Here is an 18,260-nt window from a genome sequence, read left to right on the forward strand (position 1 = left end):
ATTGCCTTTCTAGAAATCTAAGGACATCAATTAATTTTTTTGTCCTTCTCCCCTGCCCCCCCCTTCTCTTTCTCCATAGATATACAGAAAAATTGAGTAATGGTTTGCCAAGTCATCAGTAATACTTGAATGGTGTTTGTAAGTGCTCCCTCCTCTTCATCACTCCCAGATGCAAATGAAATACATGGTCTCTGTCAGGACCTAAGAAGGCTGAGATCCAGGCTTGCACATTTGTCCTAGAATGATGCTTATTGGAAACCTCAGATATAGGCTCCTCAGACAATAGGTCCTTGGGAACAAAGTTTTTCAGTGAACAGCTCCTGGCAAGAACAAATTTGATACAGAAGTAAAGTGAGTAGTCTGAACATGTCCGTGTCTTATCCAAGACCATATTATTCTCTGTAGTTGTGCTACTAGTAAGTTAAATGGCATATTCAAAGGTTTGTGTCTGAGAGTCAGAGGAGGTAAATCTACTGGGAACGATGGAGTGTTTCTGTCAGACTTAGGAAGCAGCCATCACCAGAAGCTTGTCTGGTTTTTCTCAACTGTATCATTTAATTTGAGATATTACCCTTGCCTACAAAACTTGTCCGAAAGGATTTTACCAGTAACATAACTGCTACCTAGGATTCAGTAAGAATTACCCAAATACGGTATTACTGAAAGATACTATCAGTTTAAGCAAGGATATGAAGTATTAAATGTTGTTGTATCTGATTTCCTGTGCACTTTGTTTCTTAACAACATGCTAATATACTTGGCCTTTCACCGCTCTTCCAGTGAAAGTTCTTAGTGTTTTCAGAACATGGGTGTTCATTATTTCTGCTCTTTATTTCTCTCTTTGGACAAGATGAGTCACAGAACCGTGCCTTGTGCCCTCATCCCAGAGAAAATGGTTGAATCAACAGGAAATTAGCCAGTGTTTTGTACTTGGTGCTATCAGCCATAAGAAAGGAGAGATATTTTATTTCATTTTTTCCTCTCATTATTTCTCTATTTTTGATGGAAAAAACCCAACAAGCTCATTAAGGTAGTATAAGCCAGACACTTAAAACTAAACCAAAAATCATGCTTCATTAGAAAAAATACCAGCTTTGGTACCAAAAAGCCAAAGGAGCAGTTTCTTTTTTATTGCTAAGACTTCGCCCACTATTTCATGCAATACCCGTCTTCCTGTGCCTCTGTTTTATTCCATCAATATTTATCTCCTTATTTGTCTGCATTTTTCCACTCGGGCATTTTCTCTTGTGAATGGAAAGAACTCCTCTCTCAAACTTCAGCTACCCCCTAACTGTCCTCCAAAAGCCTCTTCAAGGCCCGTGTTTGCTGCACTGCCTACAAATCACTGTCACCTGGCAGTCTTGAAGCTGGAGGCCATCTGGTGACTGCTGATTTATGTGAGCACACCCATCTTCATTTTTATTCATGCCACTTTTCTTTCACACATTTTTTTTGCCTTAGTCCATTTCTTGTCTTGGGAACAGGGACAGCAAAGAGTCTGGAGTGGGAACTGCCTAAAATAATGAATACAAGGTGCAAAACCGATGTAGAGCTTTGTGAAAAATATGTTGAGAAATAATAGTATGTTCGGAGTGCATATTTGTCAAAAGAAGATTGTATCAAATGTAATTACAGAGGAGGACATACCTACCAAAATATGTAGGCCAGAATCACTGATTCAACCAAAGACTGGAAGAACCTTGGTGTCTTAAATCACTCACAAACTTCAAAGTTAGACAAGCCTCCATCTAACTCAGGGTAACCTTGAAGCTTTTCTGAATTTTCATGTCTTTCATAGCTCTCAAGCTGCACCAGAGCTTTGACATTTTTGGGATATACCCTCTTTCATGTGGCTAAAACCCTGGCACCGGTGGCTGAGAATAGGGCATGGTGTGACAGATTTTTCTGGTAGATCTGTCCCATGTGGGGACTTCTCAAGGGACATGTTAGGAAAGCTTTATGGTTGCCATGTGTCTCTGGAAATGGGCCAAGCATTTGCCCGTTTATAAAACTACATTAGGGCAAGATAGGAAAATATGTAAGTGGGAAGCACATAAATCTGTGTAAAGAAAACTCGTTATATAAATTAGAAGATACATTGGTTTGGAAAACCCGTGAAAGCCTGTGTCTAGTAAGCATAAAATTAATTTAGTGGTAGCTCAAACATTTTAGAGGAACATGATATATTCAATGACAGGGGCCCAATCCTGCCATCTCTGAAGCAATAGTAGCACCGACGTAGTTAGGGCAGAATTCCCAAGCTGTTATTATTTCTTTTTCATGGCCACAGATGACACATAATCTCTGCATTGCCCCTATCCTGCCCTTCTACATTTTCATATGCCATAGCAGCAATCCCAGATGACTCTGGGGAAAGCTGGCTTAGCTGTGCACAGAGCTGCGCTGCAGAATCAGCCTCGCCTTGATTTATTTTTCAAAGCTCTTCTGCATGGTTTCTGTCTTGATTTTCTTGTCAACATGATTTAGTGCAAATCTCTGGAGGTGCCTTGTGCATTATATGAAACCGGTGTTATTGTTGTCGCAGGAGTTTCAAGCAAAGAGCTTCTGTTTGTCGAACTGTTTTATGTTGCATGCATTAATAATGTCAAACTTTGGAGGGAAAATCTCCCAGAACAATCTAAAGCTGCCTTTGCAGAGCAATCTCTTTCCCTCTTCCCTATAGTCTGAATTTTTCTCCGTTCCTTGCTTCCCCTGATGAACTGTTTTTTGCTTTGAGACTTGGCTGATGAATAGCTTCGTGTTGGCGTTCTAATTTGAGCCTGATTTGGGAGCAAGGTGCTGAGCCCAGCTGGTGAGTCAGTGGGAGGGGCTGGTATTCAGCACTTTTGCAAACCAGGACGCTTACTTCAATGCCTCACGATGGGTTCAGGAGCCCTATTTAGGCTCCTATTTTTATAAACCAGAATCATGACATAACCGATGTGTTCCTTGAATAATCACAGCTAGTATTTTTAAAGAAGATGAAGTCACTCAACCAACTTTGAATGGGATTTGAGTGTCCAGCACCTTGGGCTTCTCTGAAAATCCTGTTCTTTTTGTTCAGCAGAACTCTGGGCCAGGAGGAATTGCTTTCTTCTATGTATAATCTTTGCTGAATATGTTTGGTTCTTCTGCTTGCTTGAAACTGCCATGCCGGTGTAACTGGGACACGGTGAATGCCTTAAAATGGGGGGGCAGTCAAGATGTACAGATTCCTGTAACTCTGATTTCAGTACATGAATGCACTGAATGTGTTTGGGGCTGTAAAAGGCAAACAAGGAGGTAACAATAAGAGTCTCCATGTTAAGCTGTTCTCCAAAAGCTCCTGTGAATCTTTGCTCCTACTGAATCTCTCTTGTTGCATAAATTGACCCAAACTTAGCAAGCTTTTGCAGGTGGTGTCTGAAAGTAAGCTGCAAAACAAGACAGCCTTTGATAGGTGTTTGAATTTGTATAAGTGTATGAGGAATTGCTCAAATAAATCCCTGTGCTGCCACGGTGATTTATTACATGTGCAAACCTCAGAACATCCAAATGGAACTGGAGCTGTGCTGGCTAACAGCTGGACCTGGAATGAATTAATACAGTATCATAATTCACTAAAGGAGCTCTGCTCATGTCACAGAACCAGAGAGCAGCCTATGAGTGTTTTATCACCCGAGCAGTGACCTGAGAGTAGATAAACAAGTATGTAGTATATACTGCTGTTCTATCCATTGCCATATGCATGAAGCCATTCTTTCTGTGGCATAATACTCAGATTTAACTAATAAATGCAATGCAGATAGTATTTGGATGAGAGGTATCTGGTAGTACTAATTCATGGACAGGATAATTCTTTCAAAAACAATGAATATGAGTTTTTAAAATTACCTCTCCAGAGCTCTGCACTGTGGGTAAGTCAGTAAGTAAATACAACTATTGCCACTGGGCTTCAGCTTCTGACAGTGCTTTTTGCCCTGTCACCCAGACCTTTCCACGTTTTTTTTTTTCCTCTGTCACTGATACCACTCTCTTGTCAAATGAGACCTAACCTGCCCCGTGCCCCAGAAGCCAAGGTGTGTCTCTTCTGCCCATAACTGGGGAGACTGATGGGTCTCAGCCTCTTTTCTCAGAACATCCTGTCCCATGTTTATATCTGGGCCCTTGCAGTCAGTATGAAAGCCATGTTGTCCCACAGAGAAGGAGGTAGCACTCAAACTAATGAAAACACAACCCCCCTGCAGCACGGTTCTCCATTAGTCACAATTTCAGAGTGGTCTTTCACTAGAGTGTATTTCACTAGAGTGACTGCAATCTGTCCTGGCTGAGAGGCGATGAATAACGTCTACTTGGAAAAGGAGCAGCTTTTGCCTCTTACCTCAAAAGCTGGTAAATGAAATACCATTGATTACCACAACTGTCTGAATATGTTGAAGGAGCCAAAGAGCTAAAATCATACAGCTAATTGCAAATGTTAGAAAAAAAATATTATAAGGGAAGTATTGCTTCTGCCATTTCCTTTGACTTTTGTTTTTATAATATCCTATCATCATATCACAGTACATATTTCTGAGCACAGCTCTGTGTTCATGTACGTGTATCTCACATACATTGTGTAGATACTTGTAGGTGAAAGACACAACCTGCAAAGTAACATCACAAAACTCTGGGTTAACATAAGGAATACTATTTTTCTTACTCTCCCCTTATTTCTTTATCACCTGCTGTTTGAAGCTTTCTCTAATAGTCCAGTAGCCCTGCTGCTAGTTTGAGAACTGCCAGGAAGCTGATGCTTTCATGAAGATCTTTCCAGATATTATATTCTTCATTTTTATTGCATTATAAATCCTGGTACTTCATATGTTTGTCTAATTTGTTTTCTCTTGCTTCTAGGAGTAGGCATTATCTCTTAATTTACAGGTAGTTGTGAAAGCACTATCAAACTGGAGGGATGCTTTGTTCTACTCCATTCTGTGCCCCTTTCAAAACTCACTCCTTGACTTTGGCAGTTCATTTACTTCTCAGCCCCCATTAATCATTGCCGTGTGGGTCTCATTTTGCAGCTCTGAGCCACTCGTGGCTGCTCAGAAAATGTGGCAGACACACACACACTCACACACACACACACGAGTTGCTGGTCACACTTCACAGTGAACAGACCACACACAGACACAACCTCCAAAGGCTGAGAAGTCAAAGGCGCCCATTAATTTAATATAGAGCAGCTTTTTACAGTCAGAAAGAGGGAGGGGGAACACTTTTGGTTTTGCACAGAAACTGATAACATGGTGATTTATTTTAGAGGGAGATGAGGGCAGAGCTCTGTTGATAATACATCCCTAGGAATCTATTTTCATATGTATCCAACTCATCAGTTTAATTGGAGTTTCACAAGGCAGGGATTTGCTCTATTGTTCTTTAAATAAAATATGCTTCACATAGGTGATATAAATCTATTTGCGCATTCCAGGATGTGTATAAATAACGTGTAGTTGCTTTGAGCTGTTCAGTTGGTTCCAACATCCCAGTTGCCTAATTGTATGGCTCTTCGAGGTTTGTAATGTGTCTGGCTGCTGCAGTAAAGATGGAACAACAACAAAACACAAACAAATGTGCTGATGTAGCAATAAAGGAAATTTTTTTTCACACAGCACATAATTAAGGAGCAGAACTTACTGCCTATAAATGTCATTGAGGCCAAGGCTTTAGCAAGATTCAAAGTGACACTGGATTTTTATAGGCCCCTGCTCTAATTACTGTGCCTAAGCACAATAAAGAAAAAACCCAGGACTTCTGGAAAGTTCTGGGTTTCACGATCTGGGTTTCTGAAGTTTGCGACGGTTTTAGGTTGTCACCTAAAGACATTAAAATCTGAAGTTTCTGCTAGACCTTTCCATGGTGCCTATGGTTTGCCTAAAACCCGAGTCCTGGTGTTTTCCCAGCAGTGGTGGTTTGCCTAAAACCCGAGTCCTGGTGTTTTCCCAGCACTGACTATTTATCCTGTTAACACATCCCAGTTACTTTTTATTTTTGTATGCTTATATTCCTGCCTAAGGGTTCCTAAAAGCTAAAGCAACGAATTGTAGTGGATTAAGTTTGTGTAAAAATACTAGAATTAACATGTTGTGTAGCATGTCACCAATGCAGTTTTGCTATCATTTTCTTTCACTTTCCTAATAGTAGTAACCCAGATTGGTGTATGTGTAACAAGGCGTTTTTGTGTTTCAGGAATATACACAACTTTATAGATATTTAAAAATGATAGAAAAAGAAATTTACAGAAGTGTGCAGCATAAAATGAATAAGGAAATAAAAAAGTCTTTTCCAATCTTCCGTGCGTGCCATTGGGGCTCTCAGGGAAGTGCAATGCAGCGTTCCCAAATGCTTTCTTTTGGATGGGCTCAACCCATCCACGTGCTGAGGGTGCAGGAATCTCAGGTGCCTGAATCATGTGCACAAACCCAGCAGGGCGCCTTTCAGCATGTGATGTGTTGGGCCAGAGCTGTTACTAGCTTGGTGCCAGAGGTTTGGAAAATCTTTTGACTCCCTCTTCTCTCCTGCTTCTAGGTTGAACCTGGAGACTTTTGGCAGCACAAAGAGCTCAGCCTACGATCCTGCTGCTGTGACTCAAAGGTATGACAAAACATTTCAGAGCATAATCATTAAGTGTGTCACTGGAATCAGGTTTCAACATGTTCACAAATATTGCTCCATCCAGAATGGATGTTGGCAGGAGTTGTACCTTGAGGTTGAAAGTTGCTCTCCAGAGCAGCCATCAGATCACCATTCCTTTTGCCAAGGTGATCCTTTGCATCACTTTTTCTTCTAGGAACCTTTGAAGGCCAATCTCATAAGCCCCAATGTAGCAGGGTTTGTGTCACTGACAACAGTCCTTTTAAAATGTCTTTCTCTAGGCCATTACCGTCTAGTAGAGTAATTTCTATTTACATGAAAAGTGCATTGAGATTAAGTTAACTTCTGACATTTTATGCACACCACATACAATATGACCTCTTTTGGATTGTGCTGCAGCAGTCTCTATTACACTGTTGTCCTTCCAAAGACCGTATTTGCCTTGTCAAGTGAAGGCATGGGATGACTGCTGATGTACCCAACTCATGGAGGGATGTGTGTCTCTATGTTTTTTTAAGCACTAGGAAATGAGTGATAGTCTTTCTCTACTCTATGCAGTTGATTTTCCATAGCCAATGAGCACTTTTTACAGACTGCAATGAAATAAGAGAGAAATGGATTAAATTTTCTAAGACCACATTCATTACAATCTGTTTGTCATGACAGCGAACTTTTAGGCAAATGAAATGCTCATTGGAAGGCAGAGCAATTTCTTTAATCTGTGTAGCTTCAAGCATCACCAGAAGATGATGTTCATAAAGTATAATGATTTTCATATAATGTGTTGTGTGGGATGGGAACAGGAATATATATGTATGTACATATGTACGTACATATATATGTGGGTTTCAAACAAGAATATACCTGGAATTTGTCCATACCTTGGACTGTGACTGTGTCTGACTATCAAAATTGCTAGTGAATGTGTCCTTATATCAGTAACAGTAAAGTTCTTGTTGAAGAAAAAACCAGAGTACACTCCTTGTACCCAGTGTGATAAAATGGCACATGGCGATGTCCTTAAAACGGTTGCTGCAGCCTTTAAAGCAGGAGTGGGATGGATGCTGTAGCCAAATATATTTATTAAGGCAAGCTGTATGACTGATGGTTTTAATGCTTGTTACATTTGCATATATTCCCTTAGTTAATATGCAGAGGACAAAGATCTGTCCCCAAGCTTCTGGGTAATAATGGCAATCAGACTGACTTGGCACAGGAGATTCATCACTGTAGTCCAGCATCTAAATCAGTAGCCCCAGGCTTCGCCCACTAGTCCCCAATGTAGTTATCCTCTCCTTACTTCTACAGCGTGTCTGCTAAATGATACTCAGGCTCTTTTCCTTTGTCCATTCCTTTGTCCATCCCACCAGTCAAGCAAGGTGCCAGCTGAATAAGGAAGCTGCTTGTTTGTGAGGAATGGTCTTGAAACAGTCTAAGCACAAAGACAATATTCCAAACACACCACTGCCATACCCCTGTAGTAGTGATCTGTGTCCCTATTCCACCCAATGGGTTTCATATTCATAATCCTTAGGTGGAAGCTCTGTATCTCCTTCTTTCAGCTGCACCATATTACATGTTTTAAATGTTTATGGATTTATTTATCATAGATATGGTTTCCATTGATAAACATTCTCCGACAAAGGCTTTTGTACAGATAGGTTTCCTAAAATACCGTGCAATTCCAAAGGAAAGCACTAGTTTAGCAGCTAATGGAAGTGCTGAGATTGCAGAATAAAACTGTGATTATTTTAATGGCTTGGAGATAATGAAGGGAGTTTTCAGGGTAATTCATAGGTATGAAAGGACAGATTTCTATTCTTGAGTACAAAAAAAGTCTTCATTTGTGTTAAGAGAAATGATTACACCTTGCAGTCTGCGTCCCATTGATGGAGCATTTGATACACAGGACTTCAGTGGGATTTCTCTCCCAGATCCATGGCTTGGTGTTAGGTTGTGTGTCAGTCACTTAATTTGCTGAGTCTCAGAAATAAGGAGCTTTGCTTTCCACCTCAAACCACTTTGAAAGCTACAAAGGAAAGCTGACTCCCAACTTGGTCATTAAGGGTATCCCAAATTAAATAGCAGAAGTATTTCTATGGGTTTATAAAGTACATGTCATAAAGAAGTGGCTCTTTGATCCTTTGTTTATGATATAACACACTGACACTCCCAGAGAGGAGCAGTTCATTCAGTAAACAAGTACCAGTGAAAGCCCAGTGACTCAGGGTATGTCTGTCAGTAATTCTCTGTAATTTGTATGTTTATTTCAAACAAATGCTAGCACAATGACTCGATATTGTCTAAACACTTCAGAACATTAGGGATTCACTCATCACTTTTAAGCCTCAGACTGAGACATAGACTGTGTAGCAGAACACAAATGTGAGGACTCAGTGGTTTTGGTTGACTGGTTGTGATAACTTTTAAAGCAGTACTGCCCCCATTTTTCCTTTTTGCACCTTAATTGGAATCAAACACCCTGTCAAAAGGGTGGTAGAACAGGATTTGTGCTCTCTCCTAGGGCTTTAATATTGGTATCCTTGCTCAAACCGCTTGGCAGATCAGCTGTTGGAAACCAAGTCCGTGTCTAAGGTTTGTGGAGAGCACTTAATTTACCTTAGTGGGACAGGTGGCTACTTCGAAGACTAGAAAATCCTGATTTTTGGAGTGCTGATTGCATTCATAGTTTGGGAATTGAAAGAGAAAGGGGATGAGTCCAGAAGGCATTACACTCAAATCTGCCACGAAGAATAGAAGTAACGGAGTGCTGATTGCATTGATAGTTTGGGAATTGAAGGAGAAAGGGTCCAGAAGGCATTGCACTCAAATCTGCCACGAAGAATAGAAGTAAAGTGGGTGCTGAAAGCAGGCTCCCCATGTCGGGCTGGGACTCAGCAGGGCTTAACATTCCTAGCTTCAATTAGATTTGTCCAAGGACAAATACCCGGAGTTACTACTTCACTCTGTCCCTGGCACTATGCAGGTTTCGTGTTAAATGTTCACCCATTAGGCTGCCCTGGTGGAAAATGGAGTATTTTGGGAGCTTGGGAATGGAGAAGGACTCTACAGCTTGAAACAAGTCCCCTAGAAGATGTTTTGAGTTGGGCTTTTGAGCGAAGCTTTCCAGGTTATTTTGGTTTAAATTTGAAGGCGGAAAGGGGGAGCACTCACACCATATTACTTTCTTCTTTGACAAAAAAAGAAATTGAAAAAAAATCTGTCTGTGCAATAGCTGGACTGTGAATGTTAGTTCAGTGATGCTCCCAAAATGCCTTTAGAGCCTTTAATGCAAAGCAAGATGATGATGATGACAACTATTATTATTTCAACATTTGAATGTTACATTTACAACTATTTATTATGATTCTTTATGCAAGATAGATCTGAACTTGGATCTAATGTTCTATACAAGCTTAAATCTTCATGATGAAGGAATCTATTTTTTCTAATGCTACTTTTTTCTCAACCTTAGCTTTGTTTCTGGGTTGGTTTCTTTTGTTGGTGTCCCCCCCCCAGCCCCGTTCCTTTGTTTCTGTTTAATGTTGGCTGTGCTCAGTTCCTTCACACTGCAAATGTTTTAGGCTTTCTGTGGAGACATAAAGATTCCTTTGTGGTTGACATAAATACAAACAGAAAGCAAATTAAATCCCAGCAGAGAATAAGTGCTTTGCTCCTCTCCCAAATTGCTTTCAAGACCTGAGTTTTACAAGTGAAAATACTGAGAAATAAACCTGGCTGCCAGTGAGATTTGGTGCAGGGCTTTGGTCTAAAGTGTTTTCAGCTTAGGTTCTCCTGCTTTATTAATTTCCAAAGATATTTAGATTCAGCACATCTCTTGGGTTGTTTCTGTACCTGTCTTCTTTTGGTTAAAAACAGGTATAAAGAAATGCAAAGAAGGCAGAAATCCTAAAAGAAATTTCAGAACTTTTCCAGATCTGTGCAGTTCAATTTGTATTTAAAATTAAGAATTAGGCTACAGAAGCTGGATTGGTATTTCATCCAAAGCAATCAGCCTTAAATATTTCTGAATGAAGGAGAAAATCTGTCATCACCTGTAGTCTTCCATTTGTCCATGTAAACAGTTAAATATATCTCCAAACCTCCATTCTTTCAGCAATTTCACTTTTAAATTCTTCCCCCAATGACACAGCTCACTTTCTCCTACAGGTTTTTAAAGTTTTTTCACTTTTTCACTCTCCTTTCCCAGGGTGGATGGAGCAAGAATGGGCAGAAGAGCCCTCTCAATTCTTCTGCGAGTGGAAGGGAAGAAATTGTCCTGAACCTCAGACTATTTCAGCTCTTTTAAGGTAGGAATAACATCAAATCTTGGAAAGGGGGCATCACAGCGAAGGCAGCCAATCTGGGGAAGATGTTTTTACAGCTATTCATGGACATTCCACACTATTATTGATTGCTTAGCATTTTCCTCACAGGTTTGCTTTTGAGCAACTTCGTGCATTGCGCCGGCTTCAGTTTCCTCCTAGATACAGGTATTTTGCTACTTGTAGAGAAATGAGAAAAGTCCCCCTACTGATGAACCTTGTTGTTCCCTAGGCCAGATCTGATCCTTCTTTAGGATGGGATGTCCCTATGGATTCTGATTAGAGATGAGAACGTATCAGGGAAAGAAAAAATATGTTTAGAATTGCTCAACCCAAAACCTGAAATGCACTTGGACTCTGTTCGTACCTCTTTAATGCTGCTGCTATTATTATTATTATTTGCTCATAAACATTCTAGTCTGTTGTCAGAATATTCTTCACAACAAAAAGTTGAAGTAGCCATTATAATGCATTTATGGAAAGCATTTCAGGTTCATAAATTATTACTATTTGTATGGCCAACCTTATTCTAAGCATTATCTATATCTTATCGGGGAATACAAAGTTACTTCTTAAAATGACGAGCTGTGATTAACTAACAAAGATGGCTTAATGTTCTCTGTGTGCATGTAGCTGCTTCTATATATTAATAGATATGAATGACCCTGCACAGCCTGTTGAAGTGGAAATAGTTGTTGAAATAGTTTAATGATTAATTAGGCCAGACAGAAACATATGCCCACTCACCCCGTCACAAGTGCCCAGCACAACACTCCCTTTGAGGAAGCATGGATTTCTTACACGTACGGTCTGCAATAGACTCAGACAGAGAAAAACTTTCTGGAGTTTCTGCATTAGGGACAGGGAACAGAATGTCTGTGGACAGTGGTATGTGTGGCAGCCTCTGCTTGGACCGAAGGGGCTGGAGATGTGGTGATGTGATGGAGTGGAGAAGGGTTTTGTACAGGGCTGCACACAGTAGCTGCAAAGCTGGAACCAGAGCCAGGTCTCTGAATAATTACGTCTATACATCCTCCTCCATACCTCCCTCTCTACCAGACAGACAGAAGGAATAGGCTGTAATGCTGAAAGATAGAGAAGGAAAAGTCAAACTTTATCTCTGCTCTGAAGAAAACCCTTAGTTTGCAGAGGCTGCTTGTTCCCTTTACATAGATCCCAGCAACAGAAGTGTTAAACCGGCATTCAGAGCCCTCACTCCTCCTGGGATTCGGAATATAACAGCAGATGCTAAGGTTATCTTTGTCCTATCTCTCCAGCGAGGCTCTAGAGCAAGCACAAACAGAATGCTGCTTTCTTCCCTTTTTACTGTCAATGCCAACAAGAATCATAGTTTTTTCCAGTATATCACGAAGAATAAAGGTAGCGCAACTCTCTAGAGATTCTAAAATGGTTTAAAAGTAATTCAGAGTCTTTTGAGGGCAAATAAAGGCTGCTCAATGAATGAGTGCAAATCTTTTTTTCTAAAAGATTTCCAGAAGACACTTCTGTCTTGACCCCTCCCATATCAGCTGGGAGCCTGCAGCATTCAGCACAGCCAAGGCTGAAAACTGTGACACACAATCTCTGAGCTGTTCGAGATCACCTCGTAGGTGAACCTTTCCACGGTGTAGTTTCTCTGCTTCCCTTGTTTGTCTCTGTAAAGGTGGTATAAACCACCCTAATCCTGGTTTAGTCATCTGTAATGATTCTGATGCAAAAACAAGGCAGTGCTGCCTAATGGGTGCATGATGAAATTAAGAAAGCCTGGGATCTCTGCTCTGCCACTGGTTTGTGGGGTGACCACGGTCGTATTGCCAGCCTCTGTCTCAGTTTCTCCATAGGCAATTTGTTCACTTTGCATTTGCTCAGCGTGACGCAAATGGGGGTCTGGGATGTAAATAAGGTGGATTCTGGCTTTTAATTTTTTTGCTGTATTGCCCTCATCCTAAACAGCTTTGTGCTTCATCCCATCATTTCCACACTGCCCTTTTCATATGAGACTAAATAGGAGAGGACTCCTTCCTCGATGGTGGCCCCTGTGCCTTTAGCCAAGGTACAGCGTCGACAGAAAAAAGCAGGGTGGTGAAGATCCAGGCATTCATCCTGACAGCAGAAACAAATGTGTCTCACTTTTGCCCTGCTATTTACTCAAGCAGAAACGAAACAATAGAGATGGGAAAAGATCTGAAAGAGCTGTCACAGTGCAAGTGCACCATGCCAATAATTTGAAGGATTAAGGACCCCAAGCCGTACGTACTGACACAATAGCTGGGGCCATCCTGTTCACTGGGTTCGTGGATTAGAGGGATGTTTCATATGATTCTGGTTTTCTTTTCAACTCGGGTTGAACAAACACAGCCTGTGTGCTTGCAAATCCCTTGTTAGCAATGCAAAAAGTCAATACAATTTCCCTTTCACTACACTCTATGATTTTGCCTTTGGAAAATGTTGCAGTTGCTCTGTCTGGATGCCTTCACAGAATCAGCATGACTTTGTGTCTGGTTGAAAGAGCGTGCTGGTGAATGGTGGGAGCCCAGAAGAGGGACCTGGAGTCAGTATATACCTGCATTGAGGCTGTGATGCTGAGAGACTGACCCGAGAGAGAACACTTGATTTGCTTGTTGAAGCTGCTGCCGTATGAAGTGGGGTAGTTCACCCTCAAAGTACACTTTTGCTCAGACTATGGCTATGGAAACGGCAGGGTTTGGGATCAGTGGTGTCACAGATTTTATTTTAAAAACCCCCTAATTTTACAAATAAAAAGATGGTGTTGCTTCAGCACTGGGGAAAGTTTATCTGGGTTTGAGTCGAGGGGGGATTTTCCTTCCTTTCCCATCACTGCCAGCGTGGAGGCAGCAAGGTCTGTCCCATCCTGATCCTGTGCCACCTCACGCAGGGGATCTCCATTCCAGCTCTAAATGGCAGCAGGGGGACTGTTTGTGCAAAGGCTTAATGTGTGCCTCCTCTGACATAATCCAGAGGCCGAGTTTGGGAATTTCATGGTCGATGTGTTAACTCTTATCATCATGAAAGATGATCACAAGCTTCAGGAAGTTTGGAGTATTTGTGCCTATATATTTATTACATATGAACATTTATTGTTCAGAATCTATGGAGTTACGTGGTTTGTGGGAGCACAGAAAAATGTCAAGGGAGGTATCACAGCTCCTGGAACCAGCACGTGGACTCACGTGTCTAGTGAAGGGTCAATTATTTTTTTAAAAAAATCACAGTTCAAAATTTCAGTGGAAAAGGGGTGGGTAGAGGGTGGGGGAAGCAAATGTGCAGTGTAGCCAAAGTCTTCCTAATAAGAAGGGTTCTGATATATATAGTTTTGAGTGCTTTTTGTCTCTGTTGCCCTGTAATCTGTTTATCTCTGTTTTCTCATACCAGTTCTTTAGCCATTACATTTATCTCGTTTCAGTGAGGGTATTTAGATTAGCATTAAAATTCCAAAGCACCTGGGTAATGTCTCAGGGCTTTAAGCGTGGTGCAGTCTTTGTATTTGCAGACAGGACAAAGCCTTGAAAGAGAAGGATGCCTCTCAATTGATAGTGCTGGGAAGACCATTAGACTATTAGTTCTCACAGGCCTCTACCTGAAGCATTGGCAGTGTTAGTTTCCTCCTGTACTTGTCTTCATGGAATCATGGAATTGTCAGAGTTGGAAGGGACCTCTAGAGATCACCTTGTCCAACTCCCCTGCCAAAGCAGGGCTGCCCAGAGCACATCACTCAGGACGGCATCCAGGTGGGGCTTGAAGGTCTCCAGAGAAGAGGACTCCACACCCTCCCTGGGCAGCCTCTTCCAGGGCTCTGGCACCCTCACCCCAAAGAAGTTCTTCCTCATATTTGAGTGGAACTTCCCATGTTTCAGTTTGTGCTTGACCATTGCCAGTTGTCACTGGGAACCACTGAAAAGAGTCCGGCTCCATCCTCCTTCAACCCACCCTTTAGGTACTTGTCAGCATTAATAAGGTCTCCCCTCAGCCTTCTCTTCTCCAGGCTAAAGAGTCCCAGCTCTCTCAGCCTTTCCTCATCAGGGAGATGCTCCAATCCCTTAATCATCTTTATTGCCCTGCGCTGGACTCTCTCCAGCAGTTCTCTGTCTCTCTTGGGCTGGGAAGCCCAGAACTGGATGCAGGATTCCAGTTGTGGCCTCACCAGTGCAGAGCAGAGGGGGAGAATGACCTCCCTCTACCTACTGGCCACACTCTTCCCTGTGCATCCCAGGGTTCCATTGGCCCTCTTGGCCACAAGGGCACATTGCTGGCTCATGGATGGTTTACTCTCCACCAGGACCCCCAGATCTTTCTCCTCAGAAGTGCTTTCTCTCTCCGAGAGACACCATTCAAGAGAAAAGCAGAGTTCAGTCCTTGCCCTCTGGGGCAGTTTGCTGAGGGTGCAGCCGTGGTGGGGAATCTCCATTCATTGGGGAATCTCCATTCATTGGGGAATCTCCGTTCATTCAGCCTGAGCTGCCTCTGCCTTGGATTCAAACCGGTAACTTGGTGATGAGAGATTTGCTCCCTCTGGTAACGTAGCTCCTGGCAGGAAGGGCTGAGTTCGCTTCCTCATGAAATGATCGGCCCTGCTACATACTTGTGTTCCTGCTCTCATGTCCATGTGTCATCTTAGACCGACTGTTATGTTGCTACCTTGGCTGCCAGTAACACAACAGTCAATTATATGCCTTTTGTTTTTGGTTTTTTTTCAATCCAGCAGGGGCACAGGCAGGAAGGCAGGCTTCCTGCTTTTGAGTGGAGCAGGAAGATGGGGCATTTCGGGAGACAAATGTTTGCTATTTGCAAAACGCTTAGCAGATGGGCATCTGTGAAGTCACCTGCTGACAGCAGTGAGGCCCAAAGCCCTCTCCTGTTACAGAGGAAATGCTGGCTTCTCACAGACAGACCAAGTATGGTGTGTTGGCTTTTTTATCTGTATGAGCTAAATGGGCCAGGCTTGTTTTTTTGAAAGGTACCTGCTCTTATTTATGTGGATATTCAGAAAAGCTCAACAGGCTTTGAAAATTGCGTCACATATGTAAGTATGCTTTCACTTAAAATCAGAGTTTCTCCATGGTTTGACTGGCAGTTGCTTGCTGCCGTGGGTGGGACTATTTTAGTGGCCATGTCAACACTAAGCTTCTGTCATAACAGACCTGTCTCCTGTGTTGCAAGCAGGAAAGACCTTCGCTTGTGCATTCCCTGTGACCCCATCAGCTCATTTGTAATGCTGCACAGGGACTGTAAGCACCTGTATCATCTCTCCAAGGTTAGCAGGAGTGGTACTTGAACAGTGCAGGTGAAAAATATGGTTCAGGACTTCTTGCACTGAGAGGCACTAACGCAGCAGAAGGGCACAGCCAGCTTTGCTTTGTGCTGCTGGTGGATCTGCCTGATGGATGAACCTGTCCCGCTGAGCTCCTCTCTGCCTTCCCCATGCAAGAGCCTGGATCAGAACAGCTATTCTAGATTGGAGGATTGACATTCCCAGCTCCAGGGATGAACCAGCAAATCCCCAATCTACTTAAATTACAGGTTCTTGAGCTGGCCCTTAAAAACACTGTTTTAAGAGCAGAGACAGGCAAATAACCCTTACGGACCCTGAATGGGTCAGGAGAGATGGAGGCTACGATGATTAAGGGGCTCTCTACCTACAGGGATCCTGGGCTCTGCCTTTTTTGCACGGAGATGTATATACACAGTTGCACGCATTTTGCACTAAATTGAAAACGAGCATTTTAGCTCTTAGCTCAACCCCAGGTGTTGCTCTCAGTTATTCTCACAGAATGCTGTTCTGACGATGCAATGAGTTGGGGTTTTTTTTTCCAAAAAAAATATGGGAATATCAGTGAATAAAATCTCAACCTTTTTTTTTTTTCCCCTGGATGACATTCAGCTTGGATAGTACAAGGTTTTGTGCCTAAGTGTGTTCCACAGTTTTGGCAGGATGCCACATATTTTTTATTGCCTTTCTCCCCCCTGGCTGAGGGAGAAGCAGACAAGGTGTGTTGCAAAGAGTGCTCCCCACACCATTTATTTTCTGGGCTAGGCAGGATTTCGGAGTTGGGATTTCCTGGCTGTCCCGTGCTGCTCTGAGATGACGCTCACGTTCCTCTCTCCTGGGGGTTGCAAGAAGCGGAGGGGCCGCTCGGCATCACCGCCCCAAGCTTCCGCTCCCCATCTGGAAGGCAGCTCGCCTGCCCTTTGTATGCATTCATCTCTCTGAAACGACCGAGGGTTTTCCAGCTGCCCTTGAGAGGTTAGTGAGTGAGCTTTTGGAGGGAGCAAAGTTTGGTGCTCAACTTCCTTTGGGTCTTCTGGCAATTGTAGCCAAAGCGCCTTTGATCGTTGCTCAAACTAATTTAGGGACTGAGGTTTAAGTAATTTCTTTCGGCAATCGGTTTGAACTATTTGGTGATATTTTTGATTTGTGGGTAGTATTAAAGACAAATAAACTAGACTCCGATGGCTGCCAGCCTATTAAAGACATAAAGAACTTTGAAGGTGAAAAAGAAAGAAAATAGAACTGCTAACTGCTGAAGATAAAAAAAAGAATATGAGATGTAAGGAGAGCCTGAAAAGGATGAAATTCCCTCTCTGTCCACTGCGTTTCCTCCTTACACAAAGGCAGCACAGTCAGGCCTTATGTGGGTTGGCACCTTTCTGTGCTTTGTGTGTGCTCTCCAGGCTTTCCCTGTCTTTTGCAGAGCACCTGAGCTGTCCCAGGAGCAGTGTGCCCTTAGCAGCAATGAAACCCCAACGGGAACAGAAACCCCAGGACAGGCGGGGGGAATGAGACAGGCATTCCTTAGGGATTTCCCCTCTCCTCTGATTTTTTTTTCCAGATCAAGTGATGAAAATCAGAGCAGGTGATGAAGCAAGCACTGGGTGATTGATCAGAGCCATCTCTTCCCCTTTCCTTTATCCCTTCCTCCTCCCCCCCCCCCCCGTGCTCTGTATCGATACAACGATGGCTGCGTCTCAAATCCCTTCATTTCCCGCTTGCTGAGCCTTCTACCCATCCGTACCGAGGAAGGGCTTTGCAAGCCCTCAACCCTCCGCAAATTTCACCACCCTTGGAGCCGACACGACACCGACACACGCAACAGGTCTCCCGAGGGGCTACCGCATCCCCCCCCCCCCCCCCCTCCTTGGAGGGTCTTTTCCCCCCCAGCGCTGCCTTTGAGGGTTTTTCATCCCTATTTTCCCCCTCTCCATCGGGCAGTGCAGCCCTTTCTTTCTCCCTTTTTTTCCCCGGTGCGAAGGGCTCGCTGGTTGCCGGCGCCGAGCGGGTGGTTCCCGGGCCGGGGGGGGGGC

The sequence above is a fragment of the Calidris pugnax genome, unplaced genomic scaffold (genome assembly GCF_001431845.1).
Source record: "Calidris pugnax isolate Ruff unplaced genomic scaffold, ASM143184v1 scaffold196, whole genome shotgun sequence".
Classification (NCBI taxonomy): Eukaryota; Metazoa; Chordata; class Aves; order Charadriiformes; family Scolopacidae; genus Calidris; species Calidris pugnax.